This window comes from Engystomops pustulosus, chromosome 2 (assembly GCF_040894005.1).
Source record: "Engystomops pustulosus chromosome 2, aEngPut4.maternal, whole genome shotgun sequence".
Classification (NCBI taxonomy): domain Eukaryota; kingdom Metazoa; phylum Chordata; class Amphibia; order Anura; family Leptodactylidae; genus Engystomops; species Engystomops pustulosus.
This window is the reverse complement of record NC_092412.1, coordinates 262,080,276-262,098,115: the sequence shown is the minus strand read 5'-3', so window position 1 is coordinate 262,098,115 and position 17,840 is coordinate 262,080,276. Positions and strand designations below refer to the sequence as shown.

Sequence of the window (17,840 nt, the reverse complement as noted above, 5' to 3'; positions counted from 1 at the left end):
CACCTAGAGCGATGGCCGCCTATACTACACCTAGAGCGATGGCCTCCTATACTACACCTAGAGCGATGGCCTCCTATACTACACCTAGAGCAATGGCCTCCTATACTACACCTAGAGCAATGGCCTCCTATACTACACCTAGAGCAATGGCCTCCTATACTACACCTAGAGCAATGGCCTCCTATACTACACCTAGAGCAATGGCCTCCTATACTACACCTAGAGCAATGGCCTCCTATACTACACCTAGAGCAATGGCCTCCTATACTACACCTAGAGCAATGGCCTCCTATACTACACCTAGAGCAATGGCCTCCTATACTACACCTAGAGCAATGGCCTCCTATACTACACCTAGAGCAATGGCCTCCTATACTACACCTAGAGCAATGGCCGCCTATACTACACCTAGAGCGATGGCCGCCTATACTACACCTAGAGCGATGGCCGCCTATACTACACCTAGAGCAATGGCCTCCTATACTACACCTAGAGCAATGGCCTCCTATACTACACCTAGAGCAATGGCCTCCTATACTACACCTAGAGCAATGGCCTCCTATACTACACCTAGAGCAATGGCCTCCTATACTACACCTAGAGCAATGGCCTCCTATACTACACCTAGAGCAATGGCCTCCTATACTACACCTAGAGCGATGGCCTCCTATACTACACCTAGAGCGATGGCCGCCTATACTACACCTAGAGCGATGGCCTCCTATACTACACCTAGAGCAATGGCCGCCTATACTACACCTAGAGCAATGGCCTCCTATACTACACCTAGAGCAATGGCCTCCTATACTACACCTAGAGCAATGGCCTCCTATACTACACCTAGAGCAATGGCCTCCTATACTACACCTAGAGCGATGGCCTCCTATACTACACCTAGAGCAATGGCCTCCTATACTACACCTAGAGCAATGGCCGCCTATACTACACCTAGAGCGATGGCCTCCTATACTACACCTAGAGCAATGGCCGCCTATACTACACCTAGAGCAATGGCCTCCTATACTACACCTAGAGCAATGGCCTCCTATACTACACCTAGAGCAATGGCCGCCTATACTACACCTAGAGCGATGGCCGCCTATACTACACCTAGAGCGATGGCCTCCTATACTACACCTAGAGCAATGGCCGCCTATACTACACCTAGAGCAATGGCCTCCTATACTACACCTAGAGCAATGGCCTCCTATACTACACCTAGAGCAATGGCCTCCTATACTACACCTAGAGCAATGGCCTCCTATACTACACCTAGAGCAATGGCCTCCTATACTACACCTAGAGCAATGGCCTCCTATACTACACCTAGAGCAATGGCCTCCTATACTACACCTAGAGCAATGGCCTCCTATACTACACCTAGAGCAATGGCCTCCTATACTACACCTAGAGCAATGGCCTCCTATACTACACCTAGAGCGATGGCCTCCTATACTACACCTAGAGCAATGGCCTCCTATACTACACCTAGAGCAATGGCCGCCTATACTACACCTAGAGCAATGGCCTCCTATACTACACCTAGAGCAATGGCCTCCTATACTACACCTAGAGCAATGGCCTCCTATACTACACCTAGAGCAATGGCCTCCTATACTACACCTAGAGCAATGGCCTCCTATACTACACCTAGAGCGATGGCCTCCTATACTACACCTAGAGCAATGGCCTCCTATACTACACCTAGAGCAATGGCCGCCTATACTACACCTAGAGCGATGGCCTCCTATACTACACCTAGAGCAATGGCCTCCTATACTACACCTAGAGCAATGGCCTCCTATACTACACCTAGAGCGATGGCCGCCTATACTACACCTAGAGCAATGGCCTCCTATACTACACCTAGAGCGATGGCCGCCTATACTACACCTAGAGCGATGGCCTCCTATACTACACCTAGAGCAATGGCCTCCTATACTACACCTAGAGCAATGGCCTCCTATACTACACCTAGAGCAATGGCCTCCTATACTACACCTAGAGCAATGGCCTCCTATACTACACCTAGAGCAATGGCCTCCTATACTACACCTAGAGCAATGGCCTCCTATACTACACCTAGAGCAATGGCCTCCTATACTACACCTAGAGCAATGGCCTCCTATACTACACCTAGAGCAATGGCCTCCTATACTACACCTAGAGCAATGGCCTCCTATACTACACCTAGAGCAATGGCCTCCTATACTACACCTAGAGCAATGGCCTCCTATACTACACCTAGAGCAATGGCCTCCTATACTACACCTAGAGCAATGGCCGCCTATACTACACCTAGAGCAATGGCCGCCTATACTACACCTAGAGCGATGGCCGCCTATACTACACCTAGAGCAATGGCCTCCTATACTACACCTAGAGCAATGGCCTCCTATACTACACCTAGAGCAATGGCCTCCTATACTACACCTAGAGCAATGGCCTCCTATACTACACCTAGAGCAATGGCCTCCTATACTACACCTAGAGCAATGGCCTCCTATACTACACCTAGAGCAATGGCCTCCTATACTACACCTAGAGCAATGGCCTCCTATACTACACCTAGAGCAATGGCCTCCTATACTACACCTAGAGCAATGGCCTCCTATACTACACCTAGAGCAATGGCCGCCTATAATACACCTAGAGCAATGGCCTCCTATACTACACCTAGAGCAATGGCCTCCTATACTACACTTCTAGCCGTAGTCACTGATAAAACTGAGATTCCAGCAGAATTTTCTACATGTTTCTGGGCACATACCACACTAAGTGCAATAAAGGACATCTACCACCAGGATGAAGGACTGTAAACCAAGTACTGACACACTGGTGTGCGCCCCCTAGGGCAGGGTCTGCTCTTCTTTTAGCACCCTATGCCCTGGTTTTTACAAATTATGCAAATAAGCCTGAGGGCGGGTTCACACGTTGCGTTTTGACCTGCGTTTTCATTGCTTTGAAACGCATATACAACAGCTGAGGAGAGGTGATTTGCCTAATTACATCACTGTTAACATGTCCGTTTACAAAACGCATCGTAAACGTGATGTTAACGCATGTGTTCTGTTAACGCATGCGTTAACATTGCGTTTACAAACGTAAACGGTAATGTAATTAGGCGAATCACCTCTCATCAGCTGTTGTATATGCGTTTCAAACGCAATGAAAACGCGACCAAAACGCAACGTGTGAACGCACCCTGAGGGGCTCCATAGATGTTAGTGGAGCTTGGAGACCCTCAAGTTCATTTGCAGAATCCTTAAAAACCGGGGCATAGGAAGCTGAAAGAAGAGCAGATCCTGCCAGAGGGGGCGCATAATAATAGGTCAGTGTGCTTGGTTTATAATCCTACATCCTGGTGGTAAATAGGTCAGTGTGCTTGGTTTAACTTAAAGGAGTTTTCCCTCAAAACAAGTTAGGGTGAAGACACACATGGCGTTTTTGGGCCGTTTTTACTAAGTGCGTTTTCAGATCGTTAAAAACGCATGCGTTTTTGTCCGTTTTTCATTGCGCAATTTCGGAAAAACTGACAAACTTTTAAAAAACGGATGCGTTTTTTAACGATCTGAAAACGCACTTAGTAAAAACGGCCCAAAAACGCCATGTGTGTCTTCACCCTTAGGCCTATGCACAGGATCAGCAGGATCGGGCCTAAGGGTGATGTCACACGTGGCGTTTTTAGGCCGTTTTTGGGCTGTTTTTACTAAGTGCGTTTTCAGATCGTTAAAAACGCATGCGTTAAAAAACGCATCCGTTTTTTAAAAACGCATCCGTTTTTTAAAAACGCATGCGTTTTTTGAAAATGCATGCGTTTTTGTCCGTTTTTCCGAAATTGCGCAATGAAAAACGGACAAAAACGCATGCGTTTTCAAAAACCGCATGCGTTTTCAAAAAACGGATGCGTTTTTTAACGATCTGAAAACGTACTTAGTAAAAACGGCCCAAAAACGGCCCAAAAACGCCATGTGTGTCTTCACCCTAAGTTGCTGATCGTGGGGTTGTCAGTGATGAGACCCACACATATCACGAGAACAATGGGGGACATTTACATAAAGTGTCGGTGTCTGCATTGGCTTTGTTACCGACCTGCTCTCGGTAAGAAGACACACATGTAATATTGTAGAGCTGTGCAGAGACATTTCTGGCGCCGAGACCATTTTCTGTCCCTGGGACCAAAATCTGTCCCGAGCACCAGAAATGTGTCCAACAGTCCCTGCTAGACCAGTTTTCTTTTGGTCTACTTTCCGCCAGTTTTCAGCGCCCAAAAAGGGCTGCGACACATAGTAATTCTGTCTGAGTTTCCACTCCGCCAAAGCCACGCCCCTTTTCGGAGAAGAGTCGGAGCAGACGGAAAAAGGCATTTTTTCTGTCCCCGAAAGCTAATAAATAGGTAGGAGAGCAGAAGATGCAGTGAAAGCGCCACAAAACTGGCGGAAACACCATAGTAAATGTCCCCCAATGTGTCCAAGGAGCCTCCATCCTTCCCCTGGTTGCTCCCCCAGATGAGCGGAGCGGGCGGCCACGTATGTAGCTGACGGAGATTGCCAGGCGCCACGGACACTGAGCACGAGACGAGGGCACAAGTAACGGAAGTGATGCAGGAAGTTTACAACCACGGCAGTAACCAGACAAAAGCTGCTGCTGCTTTATCCACAGCTGCAACCTGTATACACATAGAATCTGCACATCAATCATAGGGGTCCGGCTCCTGCTACCAAGCTGCGGTAGGGGCCCCATCTCCAATGCGTTTCTACTAAAACGGATGCGACCAGTAACCTGCACCACGTGATTAGAATATAAACAATGCAAAACTCAAGGCGCTTGTCCTGATTGCACGTGTGTTGTACATGTAACAAGCCTCTCCCCACAGCCTCTGCATCGTCAGGGCGCGTTCACACGTTGCGTTTTGACCTGCGTTTTCATTGCGTTTTAAACGCATATACAACAGCTGAGGAGAGGTGATTTGCCTAATTACATCACTGTTAACATGTCCGTTTACAAAACGCATCGTAAACGCGATGTAAACGGTAATGTAATTAGGCAAATCACCTCTCATCAGCTGTTGTATATGCGTTTAAAACGCAATGAAAACGCGACCAAAACGCAACGTGTGAACGCGCCCTCAGGCCTCCTCTGTACATCCACAGCCATATAGAAAACCACACAGAGTAACAGAAGCCCTCACCAGCCTCAATGGAGCCGAGCTCCAGTAATCCCACGGCTGCGTTCACACGTGGCGTTCACCTCACAACAGCCGAGGAGGAGATCTACCTAATGACATCGAGGTAACGTCTTGTTGTCATTCTATTTGGAAAATAAAAAGTATTTTAAAGTACAAGCGCAATGTCAGCACATTTGCTAATTTTGTGTTAACATTGAGTTCTGTAAACGGAAATGTTAACAGCAATGTAATTAGGTAAATTGTACACAATGTGGACGCCACGTGCATGCGCTGCTGACTGCCTTATGGTGCAGGACGAGCAGCCACCACGTCTTACAATTCTCACAGTCCTCCAGGGAGGATCAGTCTCTCCCAGCATGCCCGGCTCACTGCCACCAGGACATTAATCCAAGAATAAAGAGGGAATTAGCGGCCCCTCTGCCGACCGACCGCGAGGCTCCCCAAGGCCTCGTCTCCACTAATTGTTTTATTGGCCGCGATCATCATTCAGAAGCTGCGGCACATTGATAGGGGAGAAGGGTGCGGTCACACGCTGCACTTAGGTTTGGGTCGGTATTACTTACTATTATAACAAGTGACAGACATCAAATCAACAGGCGGGTGACATTTGTCTCCTCCAAAATCAAATCCACCCGTTCAGCTCATGTCTTGCACCTGTGCAATTGACAAAACTGCCCCTAAAACCTCCTGATCACGATGCAGTTTTAACTGCAACATGTGACCGCAGCCTAAAAGCCAACGCTCCAACATCTGCATGCTGAGGATCCCGTGACGGAGAGACTGTCCTGTGAGTACGGACCTCGGCCGCACACAGTCCAAGCAGATCCAGACCATGACCCGGGTGGGCTCCATTGTGCTGCCATTATGGGAGCCACAGGATGACTTGGGGACAGCAGTCAGATAACAATCCTGAGACTACAGACGCCTGGGAGTGTCTTCTATACATGTGTAATGGAGTCTCCTGGGACCTCCGGGTGATAAGACCCCGGGGGTGGGGTGGGAGCGATTACTGAACAGGAACAATACACAAGCAGGGAGCAGGACAAACACATCACTGAGGGGATCACAGGGGGCTCTTTATGCAAGTATTTACAGGGCATTGTATACAAAATGACCCCTATATAGAGAGTCATTACACATACAAAGGTAAGTACACAGTGTCAGCAGCAGCACACAATATTACACTCACAGACAATTAGGGATATTTGGTATTCAGGAGAATGAGGGCGTCTAAGTGGGGTCATACAATGGGAATATCCTCATCTCATACAATTTAGGCCTCACGCACACAACCAGCACCGCGCCCCTAAAAGTAGTGTCCTCTCATGGTGCGTCCCCTTTGTGCATAGGGCCTTATCGACCCCAGCGCTGGGTGCACCCCCACACCCCTATAACATGATTCTCACACCATAACCAGCCCTGCAGCCGCATTTACACATCACATGTAATACAGAGGCTGCGGGAGCTTCAGGGGTGTCTCATGTAATACAGAGGCTGCGGGAGCTTCAGGGGTGTCTCATGTAATACAGAGGCTGCGGGAGCTTCAGGGGTGTCTCATGTAATACTGAGGCTGCGGGAGCTTCAGGGGTGTCTCATGTAATACCGAGGCTGCGGGAGCTTCAGGGGTGTCTCATGTAATACCGAGGCTGCGGGAGCTTCAGGGGTGTCTCATGTAATACCGAGGCTGCGGGAGCTTCAGGGGTGTCTCATGTAATACAGAGGCTGCGGGAGCGTCAGGGGTGTCTCATGTAATACCTAGGCTGCGGGAGCTTCAGGGGTGTCTCATGTAATACTGAGGCTGCGGGAGCTTCAGGGGTGTCTCATGTAATACTGAGGCTGCGGGAGCGTCAGGGGTGTCTCATGTAATACAGAGGCTGCGGGAGCGTCAGGGGTGTCTCATGTAATACTGAGGCTGCGGGAGCTTCAGGGGTGTCTCATGTAATACTGAGGCTGCGGGAGCTTCAGGGGTGTCTCATGTAATACCGAGGCTGCGGGAGCGTCAGGGGTGTCTCATGTAATACTGAGGCTGCGGGAGCGTCAGGGGTGTCTCATGTAATACAGAGGCTGCGGGAGCGTCAGGGGTGTCTCATGTAATACTGAGGCTGCGGGAGCTTCAGGGGTGTCTCATGTAATACAGAGGCTGCGGGAGCTTCAGGGGTGTCTCATGTAATACAGAGGCTGCGGGAGCTTCAGGGGTGTCTCATGTAATACAGAGGCTGCGGGAGCTTCAGGGGTGTCTCATGTAATACAGAGGCTGCGGGAGCTTCAGGGGTGTCTCATGTAATACAGAGGCTGCGGGAGCTTCAGGGGTGTCTCATGTAATACAGAGGCTGCGGGAGCTTCAGGGGTGTCTCATGTAATACTGAGGCTGCGGGAGCGTCAGGGGTGTCTCATGTAATACTGAGGCTGCGGGAGCGTCAGGGGTGTCTCATGTAATACTGAGGCTGCGGGAGCTTCAGGGGTGTCTCATGTAATACTGAGGCTGCGGGAGCTTCAGGGGTGTCTCATGTAATACTGAGGCTGCGGGAGCGTCAGGGGTGTCTCATGTAATACTGAGGCTGCGGGAGCGTCAGGGGTGTCTCATGTAATACAGAGGCTGCGGGAGCTTCAGGGGTGTCTCATGTAATACAGAGGCTGCGGGAGCTTCAGGGGTGTCTCATGTAATACTGAGGCTGCGGGAGCGTCAGGGGTGTCTCATGTAATACAGAGGCTGCGGGAGCTTCAGGGGTGTCTCATGTAATACCGAGGCTGCGGGAGCTTCAGGGGTGTCTCATGTAATACTGAGGCTGCGGGAGCTTCAGGGGTGTCTCATGTAATACAGAGGCTGCGGGAGCTTCAGGGGTGTCTCATGTAATACAGAGGCTGCGGGAGCTTCAGGGGTGTCTCATGTAATACCGAGGCTGCGGGAGCGTCAGGGGTGTCTCATGTAATACTGAGGCTGCGGGAGCTTCAGGGGTGTCTCATGTAATACAGAGGCTGCGGGAGCGTCAGGGGTGTCTCATGTAATACAGAGGCTGCGGGAGCTTCAGGGGTGTCTCATGTAATACAGAGGCTGCGGGAGCTTCAGGGGTGTCTCATGTAATACCGAGGCTGCGGGAGCGTCAGGGGTGTCTCATGTAATACAGAGGCTGCGGGAGCTTCAGGGGTGTCTCATGTAATACTGAGGCTGCGGGAGCTTCAGGGGTGTCTCATGTAATACTGAGGCTGCGGGAGCGTCAGGGGTGTCTCATGTAATACCGAGGCTGCGGGAGCTTCAGGGGTGTCTCATGTAATACTGAGGCTGCGGGAGCGTCAGGGGTGTCTCATGTAATACAGAGGCTGCGGGAGCGTCAGGGGTGTCTCATGTAATACAGAGGCTGCGGGAGCGTCAGGGGTGTCTCATGTAATACAGAGGCTGCGGGAGCTTCAGGGGTGTCTCATGTAATACCGAGGCTGCGGGAGCTTCAGGGGTGTCTCATGTAATACTGAGGCTGCGGGAGCGTCAGGGGTGTCTCATGTAATACAGAGGCTGCGGGAGCTTCAGGGGTGTCTCATGTAATACCGAGGCTGCGGGAGCTTCAGGGGTGTCTCATGTAATACAGAGGCTGCGGGAGCTTCAGGGGTGTCTCATGTAATACCGAGGCTGCGGGAGCTTCAGGGGTGTCTCATGTAATACAGAGGCTGCGGGAGCGTCAGGGGTGTCTCATGTAATACTGAGGCTGCGGGAGCGTCAGGGGTGTCTCATGTAATACAGAGGCTGCGGGAGCTTCAGGGGTGTCTCATGTAATACAGAGGCTGCGGGAGCTTCAGGGGTGTCTCATGTAATACAGAGGCTGCGGGAGCTTCAGGGGTGTCTCATGTAATACTGAGGCTGCGGGAGCGTCAGGGGTGTCTCATGTAATACAGAGGCTGCGGGAGCTTCAGGGGTGTCTCATGTAATACCGAGGCTGCGGGAGCTTCAGGGGTGTCTCATGTAATACCGAGGCTGCGGGAGCTTCAGGGGTGTCTCATGTAATACTGAGGCTGCGGGAGCGTCAGGGGTGTCTCATGTAATACTGAGGCTGCGGGAGCTTCAGGGGTGTCTCATGTAATACAGAGGCTGCGGGAGCGTCAGGGGTGTCTCATGTAATACTGAGGCTGCGGGAGCTTCAGGGGTGTCTCATGTAATACTGAGGCTGCGGGAGCGTCAGGGGTGTCTCATGTAATACAGAGGCTGCGGGAGCTTCAGGGGTGTCTCATGTAATACCGAGGCTGCGGGAGCGTCAGGGGTGTCTCATGTAATACTGAGGCTGCGGGAGCGTCAGGGGTGTCTCATGTAATACTGAGGCTGCGGGAGCGTCAGGGGTGTCTCATGTAATACTGAGGCTGCGGGAGCTTCAGGGGTGTCTCATGTAATACCGAGGCTGCGGGAGCTTCAGGGGTGTCTCATGTAATACCGAGGCTGCGGGAGCGTCAGGGGTGTCTCATGTAATACCGAGGCTGCGGGAGCTTCAGGGGTGTCTCATGTAATACAGAGGCTGCGGGAGCGTCAGGGGTGTCTCATGTAAACAATCCTAAACATACGGCGCTGGGCACTGGGGGTTTTGCACATACGGCGCTGGTCACCGGTGGTTTTGCACATACGGCGCTGGTCACCGGTGGTTTTGCACATAGGGCGCTGGGCACCGGTGGTTTTGCACATAGGGCGCTGGGCACCGGTGGTTTTGCACATAGGGCGCTGGGCACCGGTGGTTTTGCACATACGGCGCTGGGCACCGGTGGTATTGCACATACGGCGCTGGGCACCGGTGGTTTTGCACATACGGCGCTGGGCACCGGTGGTTTTGCACATACGGCGCTGGGCACCGGTGGTTTTGCACATACGGCGCTGGGCACCGGTGGTTTTGCACATAGGGCGCTGGGCACCGGTGGTTTTGCACATAGGGCGCTGGGCACCGGTGGTTTTGCACATACGGCGCTGGGCACCGGTGGTTTTGCACATAGGGCGCTGGGCACCGGTGGTTTTGCACATACGGCGCTGGGCACTGGGGGTTTTGCACATACGGCGCTGGTCACCGGTGGTTTTGCACATAGGGCGCTGGTAACCGGTGGTTTTGCACATAGGGCGCTGGTCACCGGTGGTTTTGCACATACGGCGCTGGTCACCGGTGGTTTTGCACATAGGGCGCTGGTCACCGGTGGTTTTGCACATAGGGCGCTGGGCACCGGGGGTTTTGCACATAGGGCGCTGGGCACCGGTGGTTTTGCACATACGGCGCTGGGCACCGGGGGTTTTGCACATACGGCGCTGGGCACCGGTGGTTTTGCACATAGGGCGCTGGGCACCGGTGGTTTTGCACATACGGCGCTGGGCACCGGTGGTTTTGCACATACGGCGCTGGGCACCGGTGGTTTTGCACATACGGCGCTGGGCACCGGTGGTCTTGCACATACGGCGCTGGGCACCGGTGGTCTTGCACATACGGCGCTGGTCACCGGTGGTTTTGCACATACGGCGCTGGGCACCGGTGGTTTTGCACATACGGCGCTGGTCACCGGTGGTTTTGCACATAGGGCGCTGGTCACCGGTGGTTTTGCACATAGGGCGCTGGTCACCGGTGGTTTTGCACATAGGGCGCTGGTCACCGGTGGTTTTGCACATACGGCGCTGGGCACCGGTGGTTTTGCACATAGGGCGCTGGTCACCGGTGGTTTTGCACATAGGGCGCTGGGCACCGGTGGTTTTGCACATAGGGCGCTGGGCACCGGTGGTTTTGCACATAGGGCGCTGGTCACCGGTGGTTTTGCACATAGGGCGCTGGGCACCGGTGGTTTTGCACATAGGGCGCTGGGCACCGGTGGTTTTGCACATAGGGCGCTGGGCACCGGTGGTTTTGCACATAGGGCGCTGGGCACCGGTGGTTTTGCACATAGGGCGCTGGTCACCGGTGGTTTTGCACATAGGGCGCTGGTCACCGGTGGTTTTGCACATACGGCGCTGGTCACCGGTGGTTTTGCACATAGGGCGCTGGGCACCGGTGGTTTTGCACATAGGGCGCTGGGCACCGGTGGTTTTGCACATAGGGCGCTGGTCACCGGTGGTTTTGCACATAGGGCGCTGGTCACCGGTGGTTTTGCACATACGGCGCTGGTCACCGGTGGTTTTGCACATAGGGCGCTGGTCACCAGGGGTTTTGCACAGGTTTGGATATAATTTCATATACAGACGTACGTGTGGCTGGATGTGAGGATTCGGGGAGGCTCCCCAAGGTTGCAGCTTTTTCCTGAATACACAATGGGCTGCGATGATGTGGACTCTGCTCCGGGGCAGCACTTTCCTAACGAGCTGTGAATACAATTAAGAGATCCTTCTGTTAAAGGTTAATTCACTTAACGAGATGAGAGAACAGCAGGTGGAGGAGGGGAGGTGGGTGTGACCTCTCAGACACAGGAGAATAACCTTGTCCATTCTAGCAGCTAGGACCCCCAGAATCACCTGCAGAGCATTGCGCCCACTATGGTTACTGTGCAATGCTCTGCTGATTCTTTCATCTCCTCCCAGACCAGATTTGCATCCTGTGAGTCACTGATCCTGGAGAAGGCGAGGGATTGTATGGGCCTCTATGATCCAGGACCTTACACCAGTGCCCGCTACATGGGGAGAAACCCTGCACCCTCTGCTCCCATGCAATCCAGTGTCAGGGCACCTCCGCTGATCCTATGGGGGCTAGACATATGGGCCTCAGTATTCTGACTGCACATAAATGTATGTAATACCCGCCTGCACATGTATATATCATGTGTTCATTGTGCTGCACTATGTACGCTGTGACACAATACGCTGCACACAAAGGGTTATTCCCATGTGTACATGCACCGTGCACCACATTTATGTCGTAAGTCTTGTATAATTGTGGCGCACCTCCATTATACTTGGTGTACTAGCATTATGGGCACCCGCAGCATGCGCCACATTCATGTGCTGTGCTGCATCACTACTAGAACATGCGGGTCAGTGTGTTCTCTGGTGGACGCTCACCAGGGGTAGTGGACCCTCTGGACCAGCGCAGAAGATGACATAGCCTGACGCTGCCCCCCCCCATAGCCTGACGCTGCCCCCCCCCCATAGCCTGATGCTGCCCCCCCCCATAGCCTGACGCTGCCCCCCCCATAGCCTGATGCTGCCCCCCCATAGCCTGATGCTGCCCCCCCCATAGCCTGATGCTGCCCCCCCCCATAGCCTGATGCTGCCCCCCCCCATAGCCTGATGCTCCCCCCCCCCATAGCCTGATGCTGCCCCCCCCCATAGCCTGATGCTGCCCCCCCCCATAGCCTGATGCTGCCCCCCCATAGCCTGATGCTGCCCCCCCCCATAGCCTGATGCTGCCCCCCCCCATAGCCTGATGCTGCCCCCCCCATAGCCTGATGCTGCCCCCCCCATAGCCTGATGCTGCCCCCCCCATAGCCTGACGCTGCCCCCCCCATAGCCTGACGCTGCCCCCCCATAGCCTGATGCTGCCCCCCCCCATAGCCTGATGCTGCCCCCCCCCCATAGCCTGATGCTGCCCCCCCCCCATAGCCTGATGCTGCCCCCCCCCATAGCCTGATGCTGCCCCCCCCCATAGCCTGATGCGGCCCCCCCCCCCCATAGCCTGATGCTGCCCCCCCCCATAGCCTGACGCTGCCCCCCCCATAGCCTGACGCTGCCCCCCCCATAGCCTGATGCTGCCCCCCCCCCATAGCCTGATGCTGCCCCCCCCATAGCCTGATGCTGCCCCCCCCATAGCCTGATGCTGCCCCCCCCATAGCCTGACGCTGCCCCCCCCATAGCCTGATGCTGCCCCCCCCATAGCCTGATGCTGCCCCCCCCCCATAGCCTGATGCTGCCCCCCCCATAGCCTGATGCTGCCCCCCCATAGCCTGATGCTGCCCCCCCCCATAGCCTGATGCTGCCCCCCCCCATAGCCTGATGCTGCCCCCCCCCATAGCCTGATGCTGCCCCCCCCATAGCCTGATGCTGCCCCCCCATAGCCTGATACTGCCCCCCCCATAGCCTGATGCTGCCCCCCCCATAGCCTGATGCTGCCCCCCCATAGCCTGATGCTGCCCCCCCCATAGCCTGATGCTGCCCCCCCCATAGCCTGATGCTGCCCCCCCCATAGCCTGATGCTGCCCCCCCCATAGCCTGATGCTGCCCCCCCCATAGCCTGATGCTGCCCCCCCATAGCCTGATGCTGCCCCCCCCATAGCCTGATGCTGCCCCCCCCATAGCCTGATGCTGCCCCCCCCATAGCCTGATGCTGCCCCCCCATAGCCTGATGCTGCCCCCCCCCATAGCCTGATGCTGCCCCCCCCATAGCCTGATGCTGCCCCCCCCATAGCCTGATGCTGCCCCCCCATAGCCTGATGCTGCCCCCCCCATAGCCTGATGCTGCCCCCCCCCCATAGCCTGATGCTGCCCCCCCAGAGCCTGATGCTGCCCCCCCCATAGCCTGATGCTGCCCCCCCCATAGCCTGATGCTGCCCCCCCCATAGCCTGATGCTGCCCCCCCCATAGCCTGATGCTGCCCCCCCATAGCCTGATGCTGCCCCCCCCATAGCCTGATGCTGCCCCCCCCATAGCCTGATGCTGCCCCCCCCATAGCCTGATGCTGCCCCCCCCCCCATAGCCTGATGCTGCCCCCCCCATAGCCTGATGCTGCCCCCCCCATAGCCTGATGCTGCCCCCCCATAGCCTGATGCTGCCCCCCCCATAGCCTGATGCTGCCCCCCCCATAGCCTGATGCTGCCCCCCCATAGCCTGATGCTGCCCCCCCCATAGCCTGATGCTGCCCCCCCCATAGCCTGATGCTGCCCCCCCCATAGCCTGATGCTGCCCCCCCCATAGCCTGATGCTGCCCCCCCCATAGCCTGATGCTGCCCCCCCCATAGCCTGATGCTGCCCCCCGTGTCACTGCTGGGATAGTATTTGGCAGGTGATGAGCGGGTTTTCTCCACCGCTCAGAATTATCACCAAAAAGTCCAATCTCCATCTCCTCGGAGCAGAGAATCTTATTCCTCATAGTCCGGATCCTCCATGTGTCTTACCCTGAGGATAAGCTTCCAGACTCTGCCATAAAGCCCCGACTGCTGGAGGCTGCAGTGATGGGTGAACCCCACCTACCTACCACAGTGATAGGTGACCCCCATCTCCCCTCCTGCAGTGATAGGTGACCCCCATCTCCCCTCCTGCAGTGATAGGTGACCCCCATCTCCCCTCCTGCAGTGATAGGTGACCCCCATCTCCCTCCTGCAGTGATAGGTGACCCCCATCTCCCCTCCTGCAGTGATAGGTGACCCCCATCTCCCCTCCTGCAGTGATAGGTGACCCCCATCTCCCCTCCTGCAGTGATAGGTGACCCCCATCTCCCTCCTGCAGTGATAGGTGACCCCCATCTCCCCTCCTGCAGTGATAGGTGACCCCCATCTCCCCTCCTGCAGTGATAGGTGACCCCCATCTCCCTCCTGCAGTGATAGGTGACCCCCATCTCCCCTCCTGCAGTGATAGGTGACCCCCATCTCCCCTCCTGCAGTGATAGGTGACCCCCATCTCCCTCCCTGCAGTGATAGGTGACCCCCATCTCCCCTCCTGCAGTGATATGTGACCTCCCATCTCCCCTCCTGCAGTGATAGGTGACCCCCATCTCCCTCCTGCAGTGATAGGTGACCCCCATCTCCCCTCCTGCAGTGATAGATGACCCCCATCTCCCTCCTGCAGTGATAGGTGACCCCCATCTCCCCTCCTGCAGTGATAGGTGACCCCCATCTCCCTCCTGCAGTGATAGGTGACCCCCATCTCCCCTCCTGCAGTGATAGGTGACCCCCATCTCCCTCCTGCAGTGATAGGTGACCCCCATCTCCCCTCCTGCAGTGATAGGTGACCCCCATCTCCCTCCTGCAGTGATAGGTGACCCCCATCTCCCTCCTGCAGTGATAGGTGACCCCCATCTCCCCTCCTGCAGTGATAGGTGACTCCCATCTCCCTCCTGCAGTGATAGGTGACCCCCATCTCCCCTCCTGCAGTGATAGGTGACCCCCATCTCCCCTCCTGCAGTGATAGGTGACTCCCATCTCCCCTCCTGCAGTGATAGGTGACTCCCATCTCCCCTCCTGCAGTGATAGGTGACCCCCATCTCCCTCCTGCAGTGATAGGTGACCCCCATCTCCCCTCCTGCAGTGATAGGTGACCCCCATCTCCCCTCCTGCAGTGATAGGTGACCCCCATCTCCCCTCCTGCAGTGATAGGTGACCCCCATCTCCCCTCCTGCAGTGATAGGTGACCCCCATCTCCCCTCCTGCAGTGATAGGTGACCCCCATCCCCCTCCTGCAGTGATAGGTGACTCCCATCTCCCTCCTGCAGTGATAGGTGACTCCCATCTCCCTCCTGCAGTGATAGGTGACCCCCATCTCCCTCCTGCAGTGATAGGTGACCCCCATCTCCCTCCTGCAGTGATAGGTGACCCCCATCTCCCTCCTGCAGTGATAGGTGACCCCCATCTCCCCTCCTGCAGTGATAGGTGACCCCCATCTCCCTCCTGCAGTGATAGGTGACTCCCATCTCCCCCTCCTGCAGTGATATGTGACCCCCATCTCCCTCCTGCAGTGATAGGTGACCCCCATCTCCCTCCTGCAGTGATAGGTGACCCCATCTCCCTCCTGCAGTGATAGGTGACCCCCATCTCCCCTCCTGCAGTGATAGGTGACCCCCATCTCCCTCCTGCAGTGATAGGTGACCCCCATCTCCCCTCCTGCAGTGATAGGTGACCCCCATCTCCCCTCCTGCAGTGATAGGTGACCCCCATCTCCCTCCTGCAGTGATAGGTGACCCCCATCTCCCCTCCTGCAGTGATAGGTGACTCCCATCTCCCTCCTGCAGTGATAGGTGACCCCCATCTCCCTCCTGCAGTGATAGGGGGGTGTATAATATCACCTCATGTATTGTATATTATACACCCCCCGCACTGTTATATCACCTCATGTATTGTATATTATACACCCCCCGCACTGTTATATCCTTATATCAATCCTTGTATTGTATATTATACACCCCCCGCACTGTTATATCACCTCATGTATTGTATATTATACACCCCCCGCACTGTTATATCCTTATATCACCTCATGAATTGTATATTATACACCCCCCGCACTGTTATATCCTTATATCACCTCATGTATTGTATATTATACACCCCCCGCACTGTTATATCCTTATATCACCTCATGTATTGTATATTATACACCCCCCGCACTGTTATATCCTTATATCACCTCATGTATTGTATATTATACACGCCCCGCACTGTTATATCCTTATATCACCTCATGTATTGTATATTATACACCCCCCGCACTGTTATATCCTTATATCACCTCATGTATTGTATATTATACACCCCCCGCACTGTTATATCCTTATATCACCTCATGTATTGTATATTATACACCCCCCGCACTGTTATATCCTTATATCACCTCATGTATTGTATATTATACACCCCCCGCACTGTTATATCACCTCATGTATTGTATATTATACACCCCCCGCACTGTTATATCACCTCATGTATTGTATATTATACACCCCCCCGCACTGTTATATCCTTATATCACCTCATGTATTGTATATTATACACCCCCCGCACTGTTATATCACCTCATGTATTGTATATTATACACCCCCCGCACTGTTATATCCTTATATCACCTCATGTATTGTATATTATACACCCCCCGCACTATTATATCCTTATATCACCTCATGTATTGTATATTATACACCCCCCGCACTGTTATATCCTTATATCACCTCATGTATTGTATATTATACACCCCCCGCACTGTTATATCCTTATATCACCTCATGTATTGTATATTATACACCCCCCGCACTGTTATATCCTTATATCACCTCATGTATTGTATATTATACACCCCCCGCACTGTTATATCCTTATATCACCTCATGTATTGTATATTATACACCCCCCGCACTGTTATATCCTTATATCACCTCATGTATTGTATATTATACACCCCCCGCACTGTTATATCCTTATATCACCTCATGTATTGTATATTATACACCCCCCGCACTGTTATATCCTTATATCACCTCATGTATTGTATATTATACACCCCCCGCACTGTTATATCCTTATATCACCTCATGTATTGTATATTATACACCCCCCGCACTGTTATATCCTTATATCACCTCATGTATTGTATATTATACACCCCCCGCACTGTTATATCCTTATATCACCTCATGTATTGTATATTATACACCCCCCGCACTGTTATATCCTTATATCACCTCATGTATTGTATATTATACACCCCCGCACTGTTATATCCTTATATCACCTCATGTATTGTATATTATACACCCCCCGCACTGTTATATCCTTATATCACCTCACGTATTGTATATTATACACCCCCCGCACTGTTATATCCTTATATCACCTCATGAATTGTATATTATACACCCCCCGCACTGTTATATCCTTATATCACCTCATGTATTGTATATTATACACGCCCCGCACTGTTATATCCTTATATCACCTCATGTATTGTATATTATACACCCCCCGCACTGTTATATCCTTATATCACCTCATGTATTGTATATTATACACGCCCCGC

General features: G+C 53.5%; 1 long non-coding RNA gene across 1 annotated transcript in view; it reads right to left on the bottom strand.

Moving 5' to 3' along the window:
* LOC140119688 (uncharacterized) overlaps positions 1 to 17,840 on the bottom strand; it is a 37,318-nt gene that overhangs the window by 18,290 nt on the left and 1,188 nt on the right. Inside the window, exon 2 of the long non-coding RNA XR_011853418.1 lies at positions 11,379 to 11,492. This is a non-coding gene — a long non-coding RNA (uncharacterized lncRNA). The remainder of the gene's footprint in view (positions 1 to 11,378; positions 11,493 to 17,840) is intronic.